Raw genomic sequence first — 21,002 nt, 5'->3', positions numbered from 1 at the left:
CCCTGCTTGTGATTGTCTCCCACTCTCTCTGCCCCTTCCCCACTTTCTCTCTCTCTCTCTCTCTCTCTCTCTCTCTCTCTCTCTCTCTCTCTCTTTCCCAAAATAAATAAACTTTAAAAAAACAAAAACAAACAAAGAGAGAGGTAGATAAAACAACTATGAGAATTCCTTCCATAGTACACAGGACATAGCTGAAGACAGAATCTTTGAATTAGAGGATATATCAATGAACCTTGAAAACCAAAAAGAAAAGAGAACAGAGACTAAAAAACAAAACACAACAAAACAGAACAGGTTATCCAAGGACTGTGGGACAAATACAAAATGTGTAACATACACATAATAGGACTACCAGAAGAAGAAAAACAAAATGATAATGTCTGAGAATTTCCCCAAATTAATATCAAACACAAAACCACAGATCCAGGAATCTCCGAGATCCAGAGATCTCAGGAATCCTACTATGCATGATAAATGCCCCTCAAAAACTACACCTGGAATTTCACTTCAAACTACAGGAAATCAGATACATAGAAATAATCCATAGAAAAAATGCCACAGGGAGAAAAAATAAACTCCTTACCTACAGAGGGACATATATCAGAATTACACTCATAATCAAAGTATAGGGAGGAAAAAAGACTACCAAGTTGGAAATCATTCTTCAAAAGTGGAAAAGAAATAAAGCAGACATTTTCTCAGAGATTGAGGGTATATTTTTGCCAACAGGCCTGCTCTGCAAGAAATGCTAAAATACATTCTCTAGAGAAAGAAAACAAATATAGGTCAGAAACTTAGACAAATGTAAGAAAACGAATAGTATCAAAGAATTGATATGTAAAGTTAAATAAAAAATTGTTTTTCTGATGATTAATTGATCAGATATCAATGTGTTAATTATAATAATACCAAAAATGCATTTGATTACATAATCTATGCCTAAATTAAATGAATGATAATAATGATACAAGGGACAGGAGGAGAAATTAGGATTATTTTGTTATTGTAAGGTACTCACACTGCCCATGATTAGCATTGCATTATTTAAATGTGGACTTGGATTAGCCTATAAAATGTATATTGAAAACTCTAGGACAAACACTAAAAAACAATTTAAAAATGACAACAAAAGAAACAAAACAACAACAAAAACAGACTGCAGCCAATTAAACCAACCAGGCTCTTTTTAGATGTCCAATGACTGCAAACAGCAGCTTCCTTAGTAGCATATGCAGTCTGTTGCTCATATGGCTTGCCCTAAGTACATGGAGATGGACCTTTCTATTGGACATTTATGTCTGACCTCAAGTTGTCCCCATTCTAGGCCCCAGACAGATATGTGGGGTGCCTTTGGCCCTAGAGTACAGTGGCCAAGATCCCCATTGGGCAAACCATCAGATTCACCAGTTCCACACCACAAAACAAGGACAGAGGTCCTATGCAGGGTCAAGTTCAAGTTATCTGGCTGCTGGAAGACCCACATCTTCAAGAAGAGAGGCTTTACTAAGTTTAATATGAATGAATTTGAAGACATGGTGGCTGAAAAGAAGCTCATCGTGGTTGGCTGTGGGGTCAAATACATTCTAATTGTGGCCCCAGAGAAATGGCAGGCCCTACATTCCTAAAGTCATCAGCTTCAGTCACTGCCTAATCCTTAATCACCAATAAAACCTACTTCCTGTCCCTCCCAAAAAAGAGTTAAAAATAAAAGCAAAACAAACAAAAAATACGAAATTCAGTTGATCCTTGAAAAACACAGGTTTGAACTGCACAGGTCCATTTATACATGGATATTTTAGACTTTAGTACTATAAATGTATTGTCTCTTTCTTATGATTTTCTTAATAACATTTTCTTTCTCTAGCTTGTACATTGTGAGACTGTAGTGTATAATACATATACATAAAATGTGTTAATGGACTGTTTATGTTATTGTATATCTTCCAGTCAACAGCAGACTATTAGTAGTTGTTTTCGGGGCATAAAAGTTTTAGGTAAATTTTCAATTGTGCAGAGGAGGGGTGGGTTTGTGGAGCTTCTAATCCCCATATTATTCAAGGGTCGACTGTATAAGTGACTTGCTAAGAAAGGAGAGAAAATGGAATCATAAAATATGTACTTAAAACCACAAAAGGCAGAAAAAATAATGGAAGACAAAAACAGGAATAAAATCAAAGGCAACAAATAGAAAACAGTAATGAATATAATAGATATCAATTCAATTGTATATTGGATAGCAATAATCACTTGGAATGTCAATGGCCTAAATGTACCAATTAAAAGACAAAGATTTTCACCGTCAATCAAAAAGAAGACCTATCTATATAGTGTTTATAAGAAATCCAATTTAAATAAAAAGGCACATGAATTAAAAACAAATGCATGAATAAAGATGTACTATGCTAATACTATTTTTTAAAAAAATAAATTAACGATATCAGTTTCAAATAGAACAGAATTCAGAGCTAAAGTATTATCAGGGATAAAGGCAGGGCATTACAACAGTGATAAAATGTTTATTATATAGGAAGACATAACCATCCCAACTGTGTATATACCTAACAGTAGACCACCAAACACATGAGGCAAAAACTAATGGAACTTCAAAGAGAAATACATGAATCCATATCTAAGTTAGAGACTTCAATACCCCTCTATCACAGATGGACAGATCTGGCAGGCAGAAAATCCGTAAGAACACAGTTGAACTCAACAACACCAGCTATCACCTGGATATAATTGACATGTATAAAGTACTTCATCCAACAACAGCAAAATATACATTCTTTTGAAGAATGGAACATTCACCAATACAGACCACATTCTGGGCCATAAAACACCTTAACACATTTAAAATACAAGAAACAATGCAATGCTTACTCTCAGACCACAAAGGAATTAAATTGGAAATCAGTAACAGAAAGATAGCTGGAAAATCCCAAAATACATTGAGATTCAACAACACACTTCTTTTTCTTTCTTTCTTTCTTTCTTTCTTTCTTTCTTTCTTTCTTTCTTTCTTTCTTTCTTTCTTTCTTTTAAAAACAACACACCTCTAAATAACACATCAATCAAAGTAGAAATCTCATAACAAATTATAAAATATTTCTTATACAAGGTTAATATATAAGTCAATGGATTTTCTATGTACCAGGAATTTTTATAAAGTGTAACTTTAAAATTAAAGACACAAAACTTTTCCCATCAGCAGCCAAAAATATGAAATACGTAGGTATAAATCTGGCAAAATATGTACAAGATCTGAGAAAACTACAAGACTGTGATGAATAAAATCAAAGGACTAAATAAATGGATGGACATTTCATGTTTATGAATAGGATGGCTCAGTATTGCCACAATGTCATTTCTTCTCAACTTGATACATAGATTCAATGCAATTCCCATCAAAATCCCACCAAGTTATATAGTGGATATCAACAAACTGATAAACTTTATATAAAGAGTCAAAAGAGCCTGAATGGCCAGCCCAATATTGAAGGAAAAGAACAATGTTGGAGAACTGACACTACTCTACTTCAGGACATATTATAATGCTATAGTAATCAAGACAGTGTGTGGTATTGGTGAAAGAATGGATGAAGAGATCAATGGAATATAGTAGGGAGTCCAGAAATATACCCCCACAAATATAGTCAACTGATCTCTGAGAAAGGAGCAAAAGTAATATAATGGAGCAAAGACAGTCTTCCAAACTAATGGTACTGAAACAACTGTACATCTACATGCAAAAAAAAAAAAAATCCCCCAAAAGAATCTAGAACCAGATCTTACATTCTTCACAAAAATTGACTCCAAATGGATCATAGACCTAAGTATGAAACACAAAAGTATAAATTCCTTGACTATAACACAGGAGAAAACTTAGGTGACCTTGGGTATGGTGGTGACTGTTTAGATAACACACCAAAGGCATGATCCATGAAAAAAAAAATCAATTATCTAGACTTAATTATAATTGAAAACACAAGTTCTATGAAAGACAATGTGAAGACAATGAGAAGACAAGCCTCAGACTGAGAGAAAATATTTGCGAAATTCCATGAAAGATTGTTGTCCAATATATACAAAGAACATGTAAAACTAAACAATAACGACAACAAAAAAAGATGAAAGGTTCAGACACCACGCCAAGTCAGATATACACATGGCAAAACAGCATATGAAAAGATATTCCACAACCTATTTTATCATGGAAATGTAAATTAAAACAATAGCAAGATAACACTACACACTTACTCGAATGGCCAAATTTCAGAACACTAACATCAAAAGCTGGTGAAGATCTTAAGCAAAGGAAACTCTCATTTACTGCTGGTGGGAACACAAAGTGGTACAGCCACTGTGAAAGATAATTTGGCAGTTTCTTACACAACTAAACACACTATCACTACAAAATCCAGCAGTGGTACCTAAGGAACCATACGATCCAACCCTAGTACAGAGGATAAGCACTCTTAGGTATTTATCCAAAACACCTGAGAATTTATGTCAGCACAAAAACTTGCACACAAACATTCATAGTAGTTTTATTTATAATTGTTGAAACTTGGAAGCAACCAAGATGTCCTTCAGTAGGGGAATGGATAAACTGTGGTACATCCAAACAATGGAATATTATTTGGCACTAAAAAGAAATGAGCTGCCAAACTCATGAAAGGATATGGAGGGAACTTAAAAGCATATCACTAAGTGAAAGAAGCTAATCTGCAAAAGGCTACATACTATATGATTCCAAATTTATGACATTTTAGAAAAGGCACAGCAATGGAAACATTTAAAAGATGAGGTTTGCAGAGGAGGGAGGTATGGAAAGGCAGAACACAGAGGATATTGAGGGCTGTAAAATACTGTATATGATACCATAGTGATGCATACATGTCATTATATATTTGTCCAAACCTACATAATGTACAGAACCAACAGTGAAACATAGATACTGGGTGATTACAATGTTTCAGTGCTGGTTTATTAATTGTAACAAATGTACTATTATGTAGGGATGATTGATACTGTAGGGAGTCTATACGTGGATGGCATCAGAGGACATATGGGAAATCTCTGTACTTACTTCTCAACCTAAAATTGCTCTAAAAACATAAAGTCTTGATTAAAAATACAACACGAAAAAAAAAAACTTTGTAGACAAAGTTAGATAGATAATTTATTTCCAGCAAATCAGATCTAAAGAAATTTAAAAAAATACTTTAGGTACAAGAATATGATATCAAAGAATAAGTCGAATGAAGCATTTAAAGATGAAGATTAAACATAATTTTATAATGTGTGTGTGTACATACGTTTTCCCCCTTATTTTTAACTTCTCTCTGACAGGGGCTGAACATTTTCCACCTCCAGGTTATACAGGTCTGTCACAAATACTCTATTCTACAGGTTATAGAATGAGAGTAGCCCTAGACAATACATAAACAAATGAGCATGGCTATCTTTTAATAAAAAATTTTTTACACAAATTTTATCTCAAACTACATTATTATCCACCAAAAATATTCAAAATTAGTATGAAATTGTCTGATTTATTATTATTATTATTATTATTATTATTATTATTATTATTTTAAGAGAGAGCATGAGCTGGGGAGAGGGACAGAGGGACAGAATCTTAAGTAGGCTCCATGCCCAGTGCAGAGTCCATTGCTGGACTTGATATCACAACCCTGGGATCATGGCCTGGACTGAAACCGAGTCAGACACTCAACCAAATGCATCACCCAAGTGCCCCATAAATTTTGGTATGAAAAAATGTAAACTCTAACATAAAATTAGTAAGAGATATGAGAAGGAAGTTCACCAAATAAAAAAAAGAGAGAGGGGTAATACACAAGTGAAATATATCCATATTTACATCTAATAAAAGAAATAGAACTTGAAGCAGTAACTAGCTTTTTGTCAAACTAGAAAAAAAAATACCATAATTGTTTCTCCTTTTGTTTCTGTGGCTGTTTTTATGGTATCATCCAGTATTGGTACTTGGCTAGATGAGTGGGAACTTTCAGCTGTGGCTAGTTAAACCAATTATTACTTAATATTTCTAGTGAAAGGAGTACAAAGTAAAGCAAGAGCCCTAAGTTAGCATGCCCTTTGGCTCATCTACCCCTCTTTGAGAATTTATTCCTAGAGAAAACTTTTTTGTTTGTTTGTTTTTTATTTTTCTTTATTTTTTTAATGTTTATTTATTTTTGAGACAGAGAGAGACAGAGCATGAATGGGGGAGGGTCAGAGAGAGGGAGACACAGAATCTGAAACAGGTTCCAGGCTCCGAGCGGTCAGCACAGAGCCCGATGCGGGGCTCAAACTCACGGACGAGATCATGACCTGAGCCGAAGTCGGACACTTAAATGACCGAGCCACCCAGGCGCCCCTGTTTGTTTGTTTTTTAATGTATATTGGAGATCTACTAGCCTAGTATGGTTCAGACTTTAATATATAAATTACCTAAGTCTCTGGGAAGTAATTGTTAATGACATGCAGGAAATTTTACAAAACTATCACATTAATAAAGCAGGTTACAAAAGAGCATTATGTTCTTTTTTCCTTACAATTACTTTCATATGCATCTTTTTATAGAATACACAAAACCATAGTTGCTAAAATCTTATGGATAATATATGTATGCATTATTTCATACATTGTACTCACTTTCTATTATAATACACGCTGCTTTTTTTGAAAATAAAGTTTTATCATAGCATGTAATGAAAATATACATTTTTCTGAAAAAGAAATTGTTAAATGAGCTTAGTATCAGTATGGAAAATAACCCATACTCACAGAATATATTAATTATTACTATTTAGGGAATTATAAATTTTCTAGATTTCATATAATCACATATATGAAGTTTTATAATTATAATAACTTTATTAATACATTTTAGCATTCTGAAGATGAAATGTGAATTTTTAATGAATGCACAAACTATTAATAAGCATAATTGTTAACTGCTGCATAATTCTGCATAATTTTACATAATTGCACATAGTATTATTGTGTTGAAACCTATTTAGTTATTCCTGGACAATGATGTGTTTTATTTAAATATTGTAAACGGTCCTGAAATACATATTCATATGTATTTGCATGAATTAATAAACAGATGTATAAATATCATTTCATTTAACAGATTTCTAGAATGTATATTGCTATGTGAAAATACCTAATATTTTAATAGACCTTTGTATATAACATAACTTTTCTCTCTTAGAAAACAGGCTAAAATTAATTTTTGAGATGTTAGCAGTTTAGTATTCATTAAATATTGTTCTCAAAAATTGGTTAAAACCTAAACTAATAAAAAATTATATTTTTGGAAGGAGTGCTAATTTTAGAAATGGGCATTTTTCATGGAGGATAAAACAATGAGTAAGTTGGTCTAGTTAGGCAATACATCTGAGGACACTGGATGGTTTTCAGGAAAATGATAAAGAGGTTGAGAAAAACATAAAAGGAGGAAATGTGCATGATAGGTAGTCTTGACTACTCTTACTGACCCATACCAACTTGTACACTTTTATTATTTCTATAGTAAGCAATTAAGTCCTGCCATTTCCCTACACTACAGACTGAAATTTGAAGAAGTAAAGGAAAGAAAAATGTATTCAGTTAAGGGTTTTATTATTCTTATAAAGTCAGAAATCAACTTTAAAACACATTTTTGGGAAAATTATGGAAATAGTCAAATGTTAAATTTTAGCAGCCTAATTTTATGCTATGGCTAAAGACATCTGTCTCAGACAAGCTTGCATGTGAATGGTGAGTTTCCACCAGGAGGTTGGACGCTGCCTGATAAAATGTGTTGCTCAGTACCTTTACTACCTTTGGAAGGAAAACAAAGCCAGCTTTGCTGAAGGTGAAAGACAGCAGGACCACATATAAATCCCTGCATTGTTCCTAGATTTTAACTTCTCTGCATCTTCAGATACATGCTTTAGCTAAAAATTTCTCCTCCTAAGTCTTACAAACTAGGAACAGCTTAATGTGTACATATTAGTCTTCCTCACCTGGAAAGAAATTTCTTTTTTGGGACTGTCTCTGTATTGGGATGGGATTTTGTATGCATGAAATTGTATTCTGAAAAGATTCCATAGGGCCTTTTGAGATAGGGTAGCATCACTCCCCTGTGGAATGTTCCCAACAGTATAAAAATACACATGTACCAGGGCACAAACTAATCACCATCACATGAATAGAATTTAAATTTAACATGGAGTGGTTATCTAGCAAGAAAATCTAGAGACTTTGCAAAGTATGGACTTTATAGCCTGTGGGCAGTGTGAAGTAAATGCAGGCTTTTGGATTAGGGGAATGAAAGCATCAATATATGTAATTATTCATTCCTGTATTTATCAACTAGTGAATGCTGACGACAGAGAATATTAGCAAGAATAAAGCATAGTCATAGTCTCTACCCTCAAGGAAGCAACAAGACAAATTGCAGATATCTAAGAACTATTCAAACATAAATTACTTTGATGTATGGGATGAGAGATGATCCTGAAAGCAGAAAATCAGATATGTGACCAGACTAAAAACCTGATTAAGTGATTTATTCATCTCTAATTATTAAATATGAGATTAAATATATATACATTTTAGATTTTTTAACATGGAAGAATATAAATAGAAAACTAAAATTTACTCTGTATCTTCCACCTAGAAATTACAACTGTTTGTATTTTGGTGATTTTTTTAGATCTTTACAAAATTACCAAGAGACCATTTAGAATGAAGGTTCTTATTATTGCTAATTATCTCTTTATATTTTATAATGTAGTTAATGATTGTAGATATATGTACAATTAATATTGCAATTCTTATTTGTAAATGTTCACAACCCAATTTTTGTTTCAATGCATATTATTTTAATTATGTTTCTATTATTATGCTTTAATTTCAATTCCATACATTCTTCAAAGTTTAATGCTGCCATACCATTTCCCTCTACAATATCACTAACACAAAACTTTGTATATTAGTCCATGTTAAATATTGAGATGAATAGGATGTTAACCTGTAGAATAATGGAGAAGTAATGAAACAAATCATAAACTGCATGCTAATTTCTTTTTGTTTTCCAAAGTCCATTTGTTTAGTCAGGTTAGACAGCTATAACAAAATACCTCAGCCTGAGTTACTCAGAAAACAACCATTTATGTGTTACAGTTCTGGAGGCTGGGAAGTACACCATTAAGGTTCTGGCCAATTCAGTGACTAGTGAGAGCCAGCTCCCCAGCTGGTAGACAGCCACCTTCCATCTGTGTGCTCACATGGCTTTTCCTCCTGTACTCCTGGAGAGAATGAGCTCTCCTGCCCCTTCCTCTTCTTTTAAGGGCATTAATCCAATCATGAGGACCCCACCTTCATGATGTAATCTACGTAGAAAAGCCCCACCACCAAATACCATCACACTGAGCTAAGGTTTCAACATATTAATTAGGCAAAGGGAGAGAGAGACACAAGCGTTTGGTCCATGGCACCATTTACAGTGTTTCCCCAAGGCCTGTGTCTTTTACCACTGATTAACAACTTAGCTGCTTAAATACCGCATTATATTTGAAACACAATTTTTTATTTAAAAATCTAGTCTATGGGGCGCCTGGGTGGCGCAGTCGGTTGAACGTCCGACTTCAGCCAGGTCACGATCTCGCGGTCTGTGAGTTCGAGCCCCGCGTCAGGCTCTGGGCTGATGGCTCAGAGCCTGGAGCCTGTTTCCGATTCTGTGTCTCCTTCTCTCTCTGCCCCTCCTCCGTTCATGCTCTGTCTCTCTCTGTCCCAAAAATAAATAAACGTTGAAAAAAAAATTAAAAAAAAAATCTAGTCTAAAATAGATTAAAACATTAGGTGTACATTTTTCACAACCAGTATCTGTAAGCAGAAGAGCAGTACTGATATGTCTAGTGCGCACTTGTTGGGGTAGAGGGATGCCTTATTCTACTAGTGAAATAGGTGCTATTTATTTCCACCATTCACACAGTCCTCTACCTGTTTCATCTATCTCTTTGTATTTTCTTTACTACTCTTGTAGATTTCAAACTAGTAGTAGTCAATAACAATGATCTTCCCTACTGTATTCATTATAATAAGTAAGACATTATAATACATACAAATATAATAATACATGAAGCTCTCAAACACATTTCTTCACCCCCTTCTCTACTGAGGGACTGATTGCTCTAGGGAGGAAGTGGAGAAGGTGAGGAGAGGAAACAATATTTCTGCAATATCTTCAGTCTTTTCCTTCCTCTTTTCATAATCTATCAGTCGCAGACACATTTCCAAGCTTGCTGTGTGACCTATACACATTCAAGCAGTATTCTGCCATAGAAACCCATCTGCGCAGTAATATATCCTCATATTTCAACTTTTTACCAACTTTCACCACACACTGGGACTATTTCATTTTTGTCAGCTCACCACTGATAACAGAATATAGATTATTGTGCTGTCCTTTTATGACTAAATAAACAAACAAAATTATATTGACTCAGATTAGTTTACACTGGTTGCACATTAAGGAGTGAGCAATATCTGGTATCATCGGTAAGGAGACAAATCATCACATTTGGAAGCAGGAATGTCTGCCTTTACTGTAGTTCCACAACGAACTCCAGAGGATTTACTGTGAGTCTGGGCCTCTCTTCTCAACCCATCAGCATGCTCATCAATAACTGGGTTTATTCTGTGATTGGATTCCACCCTTCCATACTTAGACACCTTCATAAATGGCATTGAAAGCTGTGTTATTTCAGAGGCAGGGGATAGTCCTCAATGGCTGTGAGGCTATTAAAACTTCATGTTTCTGGTTCTTCTGTTGTGTACACTCCACTATCTACCCCATCAAGGAACTTAGATACCAAAGAAAGCCAATGTCCACTTTATTCTGGTAAATAGAAAAACAGCTAATCTTACCACACTCTAAATAATTAAAAATTCTTCTGTATTTTATCGTTGTCTACCATACCAGTTATTGGATGAGGACAACAAATAAATCTCTTAACCAACACCTCTGTCGATGAATATGTATTTATGTTATGTCTCCTTGTCTAAAAAAACAAAATAGTATATACAACCATGTACTGTATGATTAGATTAAAATAAGCATAAAGTAATCAGAGTAAATGGAGGGGAGAGAATGAACAAGATCATTAAGTCTGTAAGCCCTTTTGTTTATCTACTCTTACAAGTAGACTGTGACCCATGTGTTTTGGTTACCAAATGTATTTTTTTTTTCCCTCGCAAATATGCTGTCATCCCAGAGAAAGTACTACCTCACAGCAGACTGAGCCTTCAGGAAATTGGTAAATAGATTAATATCTGTAGATTTTTAAAGTGAAATTAAAGATCTAAGAAATGTTAAAATTCCATAGCAAAATGTACTTACCCCTTTGGGCTCTATGACAAAAGTGCCCATTTGGGCATGTGGGTAACTTGCGTGGAGTGATAATGAGTGTGTCAATATTCCATGGTGACTAGATGTGTTGCATGACAAATTACTTCCCTCATTTCTCTTCACATGGTCCCTTAGAGCTAGCCTCCTAAGTAGATGGATTTAACTGTTGCAGCTTTAATAAGAGGTGAGAGATGTAGCAAGAGTCTGCAAATCTGATTCTTTTCTCTAGAATCACTAGTGGGACAAGTAAGAAAGACTGCGTCCAGAACGCTACTATAAATAGCACATATTTTAACTGGAAGAAGTTTTTTTTTGTTTGTTTGTTTTTTGTTTTTGTTTTGTTTTGTTTTGTTTTGTCATCTTCAGTTGTTCCCAACATGAGTTTGATAGACCAGGTTAATACTGGACAATAACAACCTTTTGGTCCTGGTGCACACTTAGTGACACTGCATTGCTAATGTCATTATTTGTCACTTTCCTCTCTAGGCATCAGTTTCATCAAGTATGAAATAAGGAAGTTTGGCTAACTATTTCCAAAGGCCAGAAGAAACACTTTATTCTCTCCTAATATTCGTTGCAAATCTGATACTCTAGTAAAATGTTGCTTCTAACTGCTACCTTGCAAGACATAAAGAAGGTAAGAAAGGGTTAATTTCCAATGGAATTAACATTTCTTACATAGACAATTTTGTCATCTGAGAACACAGTTATATTTCTTTTTTCCCAATCTGTGGCCCTTATCTTGTTTTGCCTTATTGCATTAGACTGGACTTCCAATATGATGTTGAAAACAAGTGTGAGAAGGGATACTTTTCGATGTTGAAAACAAGCAGTGAGAAGGGATACGTTTCCTTGTTTCTGATCTTAGTGAGAAAAGTTTGAATTTCTCACCATTGAATATGGTATCATCTGTAGATTTTTTGTAAATGTCTTCTTCAAGTTGAAGAAACTCCACTCTATTTTTAATTTGTTGAGATTTTTTCTATCATGAATTGAGTTTTGTCAAAATTTTTAAATGCATCTATTGAAATACTTGATTGCTCTTCTTCAGCTTATTTATGTAAAGAAATACATTAATTGATTTTCTATTAATTAACTAATAGAAACAATTAATATTAACTATTAGTTAATTAACTTTTCTATTAATTAAATGATTTTCTATTAAGATGCTGAAATCATCTTACATACACAGAATAAATCAGACTTTGTCATGGTATATATTTTTATAAATTATTGGATTTAAATTTCTAGTATTTTATGATAAGTTTTTTTTCACTTATCTTCATGTGAGATATTAGTCAGTAGTTTTCTTTCCTTACAATGTTTTTGTCTGGTTTGTAATTAGGGTAATGTCATCTTCCCAGCATTAGTAATTATGAAAGAATAAATTAGTAATTATTGAATAGTATATTTATATAATACACTAATTTATATAATATACTAATATAAGTACATATTAATTATTACTAATAAATTTCTTTAATAGTTAAACACTTATTCAAATTGTCTCTTCCTTTGTGACTTTGTACAGATTGTGTCTTTAAAGGAATTGATCACTATAATCTAAGTTACCAAATTTGTGGGCATAGAATTTTTCATATTATTCACTTATTTTCCTTTTAACATCCAAGGAATCATTAATGACATTACCTCTTCATTCCTTACATTAATAATTTGTTTTCTCACTTATTTTCTTAGCATGGCTAGAGACATTTATTTTGTTGATCTTTTCAAAGCATAAACTTGGTTTCATCGATTTCTCTACTGATTTCTAATTCTCAATTTAATTCACTTTGACTTCATTATTTCTTTTCTTCTTGTTGTGCATTTAATTTACTCTTCTTTTTCTTGTTTCCTCAGGTGAAAACTTACATATTTTTTTTCTTATTTTCTAACATATATGGTCAATGTTATTAATTTCTCTCCTAGCACTGCTTTCTCTGCAGTCCACTAACTTTGATAAATTGTATTTTCATTTACATTTAGTTCAAAATATTTTAATTTCTCTTGAGACATTTTTCTTTAACCATGTGTTATTTTGAAGCATGTTATTTAATCTTAATTTATTTTTTTATTTTCAAGCTATCATCCTGGTATTGATATAAAATTAAATTCATTGTGGTTACAGAGTAGGTATTGTATGATTTCTTTTCTTTTAAATTCATTGAGTTTAAATTTTTTTTAATGTTTTTTATTTATTTTGAGAGAGAGAGTGTGTGTGCACGAACAGGGGAGGGACAGAGAAAGAGGGAGAGAGAGAATCCCAAGCAGGCTCTGCACTGTCAGCGCATACAGGGCTCGATCCCATGACTGTGGGATCATGACCTGACCTGAAATCAAGAGTCAGATCTTAACTGACTGGGCCACTCAAGCGTCCCATATTGAGTTTTGTTTAATCTGGCATAAAATATCCTATTAGTTTCAAGTGTAGATCATAGTGATTCAATATTTTTATACATTCTGAAATGCTCCCCACAAGTCTAGTTACCATCTAAGTTGCAAAGTCATTACAGTATTACTGACTATATATATTCCCTATGCTATACATAACATCCTGATGGCTTACTTATTTTAGGACTGTAAGTGTGTACTTCTTAACCTCCTTCACCTGTTTTGCCTGCCCCCAACCCTTCCCCAACAACAGTTTGTTTCCAGTATCTATGGGTCTATTTCTGTTTTGTTCATTCATTTTTTTTATTCCACATATAAGTGAGATGATATGGTATTTGTCTTTCTCTGTCTGACTTATTTCACTTAGCATAATACTGTCCAGGTCTAAATATGTTGTTACAAATAGCAACATTTCATTCTTTTTAATGGATGAGTAATATTCCATGGTGCATACACATCACATTTTCTTCATCCATTCATCTATTGATGTACACTTCGGTTGCTTCGATATCTTGGCTATTGTAAAGAATGTTGCAATAAATATGGAGTGCACATATCTCTTTGAATTGTGTTATTGATATGTTTTTGAAGCCCCAGAGGAAGGTCTATACTGGTGAATGTTCTGTGTGAACTCGAGAAGAATGTATATTCTGCTACTGTCAGATGAAGTAGTCCATGGATGGCAATTATATCCAATTGACTAATGGTGTTGAGTTCAATTGTGTCTTCACTGATTTTCTGCCTGCTAGATCACTAATACAGAGGTGTTGAAGCCTCTATCATACAGAGTGGATTTATCTATTTCTCTTTGCAGTTTTATTAGCTTTTGCCTCATGTCCTTTGATGTTGTATTGTTAAGCACATACACGCTAAGAATTATGAATTCGGTTTTATTTGGAGTTAATATAGGTACTTTTTTTTAAAATTTGTATTAGCATGTATATCTTTATCCATGCATTTACTTTGAGAGTATATATTTTCATATTTAAATTCTGTTTCTTGTAGATAATAAATACATATGATTTTATCCATTCTAGCAATGTTCCAGTAAGTGCATTCAGACCATTGTCATTTAAAGTGATTATTGATATACTTGAACTACTATATACCATATTTGTTACTGATTTCTATTTCTAGCCCCCTTTTTCTGTTCCTATTTTTTTTTCTTTCCAATCTTTTCTCGTTTTATGTGATACTTGTATATGATTTATTTTTCTCTTTCTTAGTTTAGCAATTATACTACTTTAAAAAAAAACTTTTTTGAGTGTTTTCCCTAAAGTTTGAAATGTACATTTACAACCAATCCAAGTACACTTTCAAATAACACTGCTTCAGTGGTTGTGAAAGTAATTGATAATAACAAAAGAACTATAATTCCTTCCTCCTGTCCCTTGTATCATTGATGTCATTCATTTCAATTATTCATGAGCATACACAAGTACACATACAAGGATATTTAAGCATGCATTAAGTATGATAAATATACTGTTATTATTATGAACAAGTTTCACCTTAGATCAATTAAGAATAAGAAAAATAAACGTTCTTATTTTACCTTCACTTGTTCATTTTCTAATGCTCCTCTCCTTTTTAGTGTAGGCTTGAGTATCTGACATATATTATTTTCCTTCTCTTTGAAGAATTTTTAACACTTCTTGGAGAGCATGTCTACTAGCAACAAATTCCCTCAATTTTTGTGAAAAAAGTCTTTGTTTCTCCTTTAATTTTGAAGGACAATTTCACAGAGTACAGAATTCTAGGTTTTTTGTTTACTCATTTGGTTTTGTTTTTCTCTCAATACTATAAATGTTTCATTCCACTCTCTTCTTGGTTATATGATTTCTGAGAAGTCAGATGTAATTCTTATCTTTGCTCTTTTATAGGTAAGGTTTTTTTTTTTTTCCTCTAGCTTCTTTCAAGATTTTTTTTTTTTTAATTTTTGATTTTACATAGCTTGAAAATGGTATGGCCAGGTGGGAGCATTTAACCTGGTTTCTATTCTATGAGAGTCTTATATCTGTGGTTTGGGGAACTTCTAATTTGGGGAAATTCTCAGAGATTATCATTTCACCTACTTCTATTCCTTTTTCTCTCTCTCTACTCTTGGTAGTCCAATTAACATGTTACAACTTTTATAGTTGCCATAGGTCTTGGATATCCTCTTCTATTTTTTATTTTCTTAGCATGTCTTTTATTCCTTTGCTTTTCCATCTTGGAAGTTTCTCTTTCTATATATCCTTAGGCTTAGAGAGCCTTTCCTCAGCTGTGATGAGTTTTTCTAAGTCATTCTTCATTTAGGTTACAGTGATTTTGAAATCCAGCATTTCTTTTTGATTCTTTCTTAGGACTTCTATTTTTCTGTTTACATTGCCCATTCGTTCTCACACATTATCTATTTTATCCATTACAGACCTTAGCATGTGAACTGTATCTGTTTTAAACTCCTGGTCTAAAAGTTACATTTTTGCCTTTTCTGAGTTTGGTTCTGATGCTTGATCTGTCTTGTCAAACTGTGTGTTTTTAGTATGCCTTACAATTTGTTTTTCTTGTTGTTGAAAACCAAACATGAAATACTGGGTCAAAAGGAACTCTGGTATATAAATCTTCAGTACTGTGGTGGTAAGTTGGTTAGATCTAAGTAAAGGGGATGTATTCTCCAGTCCTATAATTAGGTTTCAGGTTTATTTTCTTCTGAACTTTCATTCAAAACTCCTTCTCAATTTCATTCTCTTTTAAAGTAGGACGAGATGTCTAGAACTGGGGCTGGAGTTCGTATTTTTTTCCTTTTCCAGATTGGTAGGGCTCTGAGGACATCCCAATGGGTTAAGATCTGGTAAAATAATTTCTCTTAAGGGCAAGCCTTGTGATGAAGAACAGAAGCACTAGAGAAATTTTCTGATACTCACTGTGAGAATCTGATAAAGCTACTGGAGGTAAAGTTCACAAATATCTGAGGGCCCTCATAGGACTCACCCACTCCTGAAGTTTTTAGCTATCAGACTTGCCTACAATAAGCACCTGGCAATTTGTCAGCTATAGCTTATGTTTTCCTATCCCAGAACTGGTTCCTGCAGAAGCTTCAACTCATGGGTTTCTGTCCGGTATGTTGTGACTCTCTGTACCTGGCCTGTGTGTGTCTTTAACTTTGGTGACAGCAGTGTGCCCTGAGACCTTACTTCTCTTAATGGATCGAAGAGGAGTTGGTGATTTTTCAGTTTGTTCACTTTTGTACTTGTTGTTGGACAGTGACAACTTCCAAGCTCCTTACATACTTGATTGGAAACTAGAAGTCACCAGTTGCAATTTCACACCTTCTATCTCCTCTGTGGAGTTTGATGCTAATATGTTTGGAGGACATATGGAGTAGGAGACCTGAGAAACAGATACATTCTGAAATAAGTGTTGGAGATAATGAAAAGCTGACTAAAACAAACAAACAAACAAACAAACAAAAATATGGATGCTTTCTGGACAATGTTAATGTCTACTTAAAATAGGGCATTAATTCTGAAGTAGCAATAAACTCGTAAAGACCTAGGCCAACATCAAAGCCCCAAAAAAGTATGAATAAGTAATAACTGGGTGCAACCAGAATGCTACAAGAGGGCAAGGAATTAACAGAGTGGCAAGAACGTTTTTTAAAATACTGATTTGGGGCACCTGGATGGCTCAGTCAGTTAAGCGTCCAACTCTTGGTTTCAGCTCAGGTCAAGATCTCACAGTTCATGAGTTTGAGTCCCACAGTGGGCACTCTTTCCTTCTCTCTCTGCCCCTTCCACATCTCTCTCTCTCTCACACAAAATAAATAAAAAATAAAACTTAAATAAATAAAATATTGATTAGAGAATTACTGAAATGGTGAGCCAGATGGACCAGGTATGAGAAATATAAGAAGAAGTTAATGTATAAAGGATAACTATGTATGTCAATAACTAGAAGTCTTCATGGAGAGGATAACTATGAGAGATGGCCTGCATACAGTGGTCTCTGGAACTAAGTAACTTTGCATTTTGATTAGTTTAATGTGAATACCAAAGTTTAGGTAGGGTATAACTGAGAGTCATTTGCAGAAATCAAGAGAAGTTCATTGGAAATGAGATTAAGCTATTTAGCATCTCAGGTTTTGGATGGATTTCCCATGTATATGTTAAAATCAGCAAGAATGACAGCAAGAGTTCAGTGGAGAGAAAGACAGCTGATGAAGCTGCAAGTGACTGGCACCTTTTCCCAGTGCATTTACTTATTAAGGCTTGTCATTCTACCATCTGAGTCTCTTTTCCATCTGACCACTGACTCCAACATTGCCATCACTATTTGCGGTATTGAGTTGAAATACTATAACGCATTTCTTTACATATGCATTCATGCTAATAGTTTCATCTTACTACAGTAAGCAGGGTTTTGGAAAAAGGCAGAGCTACTCTTAGCATTTTATTTCTGAAAAATTTTCGTGGCATCTCCATGTACTTAAGATAACACACAGAATCATTACTTTGGCCTGCAAGTCAATCCTTTTTCTCTCACACATCTCATATCACCAGCTCACTTATTTTCTAGGCTACATCCACTTTTTTTTTTTCATATCCTGGAATATGACAAATACCTTTCTAGATCTGGATCTTCAAAAATGTAATTTTTACTATGTTTGATTCTTTACTAAATTTTCCATTTTGCATCTCCCTCAGTGATTGCCAATTCTATAGGTGACCCACAAACCATCCCTTTGATTGTCTGTTTTATAATCTTGCCCAAGATTGAAACCATGGTATAGTCTGCAACTCCTATCTACCTTGTAGTGTGTAAATTTTAGTGGTATTAAAAGCCAAACACCAGTCTTCCAATGCTTCCTTCAACCACTGTCTCATAGAATCAAAGCAGTGACAAGAGTTCTTTCTGTTCTGGGGTAAGATAAAAAACATAGAAAAGACTATCTTAATGAAATCAGAGAAAAAAGACTCTATGATGACCTTTTAGAGAATTTTTAGCACCTATTAGACATTGTTAGTGTTATTTTATCCCATTCTGTTTGAAAAAATTTCTCTGTGAAAGACATTAGAACTAAAATAAGCATTCAGCTTGTTAATTTTTTGAAATACTTTATAACAACGACTCATTTAATGAGATAAAATCTATCAATCACTAGTACAATAGAGTCCTAGGGTTATTTTAACTCCATGAATGTGAGAGAAAAGGGAATTTCTAATCATACTCTCTTCAGTTAACAAATTGACAATTATGTAGCTTTAGAGAACTAGAAATGTCAATATAAATATTAAATAAATAACCAGATCATTTTTAAAAGTAAAGTGTTACTTGGAGATTTTTGAGTATTCTGGGAATTCTTCTGGAAGTAATGAATCACAGAAATCTTACTCCCTTTCCTCAGCCTGCAGCCCGGAGTGAAGATGATATGGATGGAGCTCCTACAGTCACCTCACACCTAGGATGGCACATAAAGGGGACAAGAGTATGAATGCTTTAACTGTTCTGTGTATTGTACATCTGGATATTGTTCCTATTTACTGTGTTGTTAATTATATTTTATCTCCTTTCTTGCTCCCTTCGCCCCAATTTTTGCACATAGATCTAATCCATACACTCAAAGCAGGATTTCTAAACTACCTTTCTTTGATCTTATTCATCTGGATATCTTCTTTAATGGTTATATTGGTTTGCTGTGTAGAGATGAGCCGAAAGAAACCATTTACAACCTAAGTACCAAACACAAACAAATGCATGGAGAACAATGCAGTGAATGCCTAAGAAATACACATGGCTTTGAGATTCATTTTTAAAATTTGCATTTTTTTTTTTTTTTTTTTTTGCTGTGGCATTTGAATTAATACCATGATAATGGAGGGATGTCAGCAGAAGACATTTCTGAATAGGATGTTGGACTCGGGAAGATAATATGTGTTGGATTGGAAACATGTTGTCTGTTGTTTAATGTTTTGTTCCTTTGGCTGGTGAAAGATAAAACATGCAGTTGTATATACCTGCCTCTTATTCACTTACTTAACAAAATAATTTGATAGTTTCATATATTTCACATTAATACTATTAGATATATAATTGAGTATGTGGATTAATATCCTCTTTGCATAATTAAGTTTACTATATACTGGGAGATTCAGCCTAATTACTTCATATATACCTGTTTCCTTTATTAATTTAGTCATCTTTAACAAATGAATTGTGTACTTTGGCAACTAATATGTAAATATCATTTTATTGGTGTTTAACTTAAATGATTAGATTTATGTTTACATTATTAGTAGAATTAGACAGTCCTAATCATGAAGAATAAATAACCTACTGAATTTACCATCATTTGCATAATGTCCTTTAAACTATGGGGTTAGGTTGCTTACCTGCAAGATTTAGAAACATTAGCAAAAGAAGCAGTATACTGAAAATGTACAATCCACTGAAGGGAATTTGGGTCTTTTTCAGATTCACTGCATTGATACAAGTGATGCTAGAGAAAAAGCTATTTGTTTGGTATTTATTCTCTCATTTTGTGTCTCATAAATGAGTGGTGACTGTGATAAATTCATATTTTAAAACTGACTGTAGACTTAGTTTGTGCCTATGTATGTGTTCTTCCAGCTGAGCTGATCAGCTTTAATGATGCATTGTTATTGAGAATCCTTCTCATGAGCAGTCTTGAACTTTGTGCTCAGTTGATACCAAAGTCACAGGCATACTTCATAATTTTAAGAAGTTGAAATTGATTTTGGGTAGGCAGAAAAAAATATGGCAATATATCTCAAGACATGAAATATGAACTTCAAAGATGGATATAATCACATTTCTAAAGTACAAAAATCAAAGCTAATAACATAATCAGAGGAGAAATGCATAGAGATATTATCTTATACTGGCTTGGAGTATGACAGTTCACAGAGATGGAAAATAAAGAAATCTGCTCTTCCACTCTTTAAAATACAGTCTTACCAGAGGTTTTTGTTCCTGTTAATTCACAAGTAGTGATTAATTGATCTGCACTCCTTTTGCTCAAAAGATACAAACTAACTTGTAATCGTCAGATATGTAAAGTTGTGAGTAGTATTTACTTAAGCTATATCTTCAACATAATTAAAGGAAAATTCTGTATTTGTATCCAGGGCTGTTTGTTGAATTGTCTCACACCTTGAGGCAGGACCTAATGCACTATAACAAT

At 33.6% G+C, this 21,002-nt stretch overlaps 1 pseudogene; it reads left to right on the top strand.

Moving 5' to 3' along the window:
• The first annotated feature begins 1,156 nt into the window (after positions 1 to 1,156).
• On the top strand, positions 1,157 to 1,277 carry LOC115511354 (annotated as a pseudogene).
• The last annotated feature ends 19,725 nt before the right edge of the window (positions 1,278 to 21,002 follow it).

This window comes from Lynx canadensis, chromosome A3 (assembly GCF_007474595.2).
Source record: "Lynx canadensis isolate LIC74 chromosome A3, mLynCan4.pri.v2, whole genome shotgun sequence".
In the NCBI taxonomy this organism is placed as follows: domain Eukaryota; kingdom Metazoa; phylum Chordata; class Mammalia; order Carnivora; family Felidae; genus Lynx; species Lynx canadensis.
This window is presented reverse-complemented; position numbering and strand designations above follow the sequence as displayed.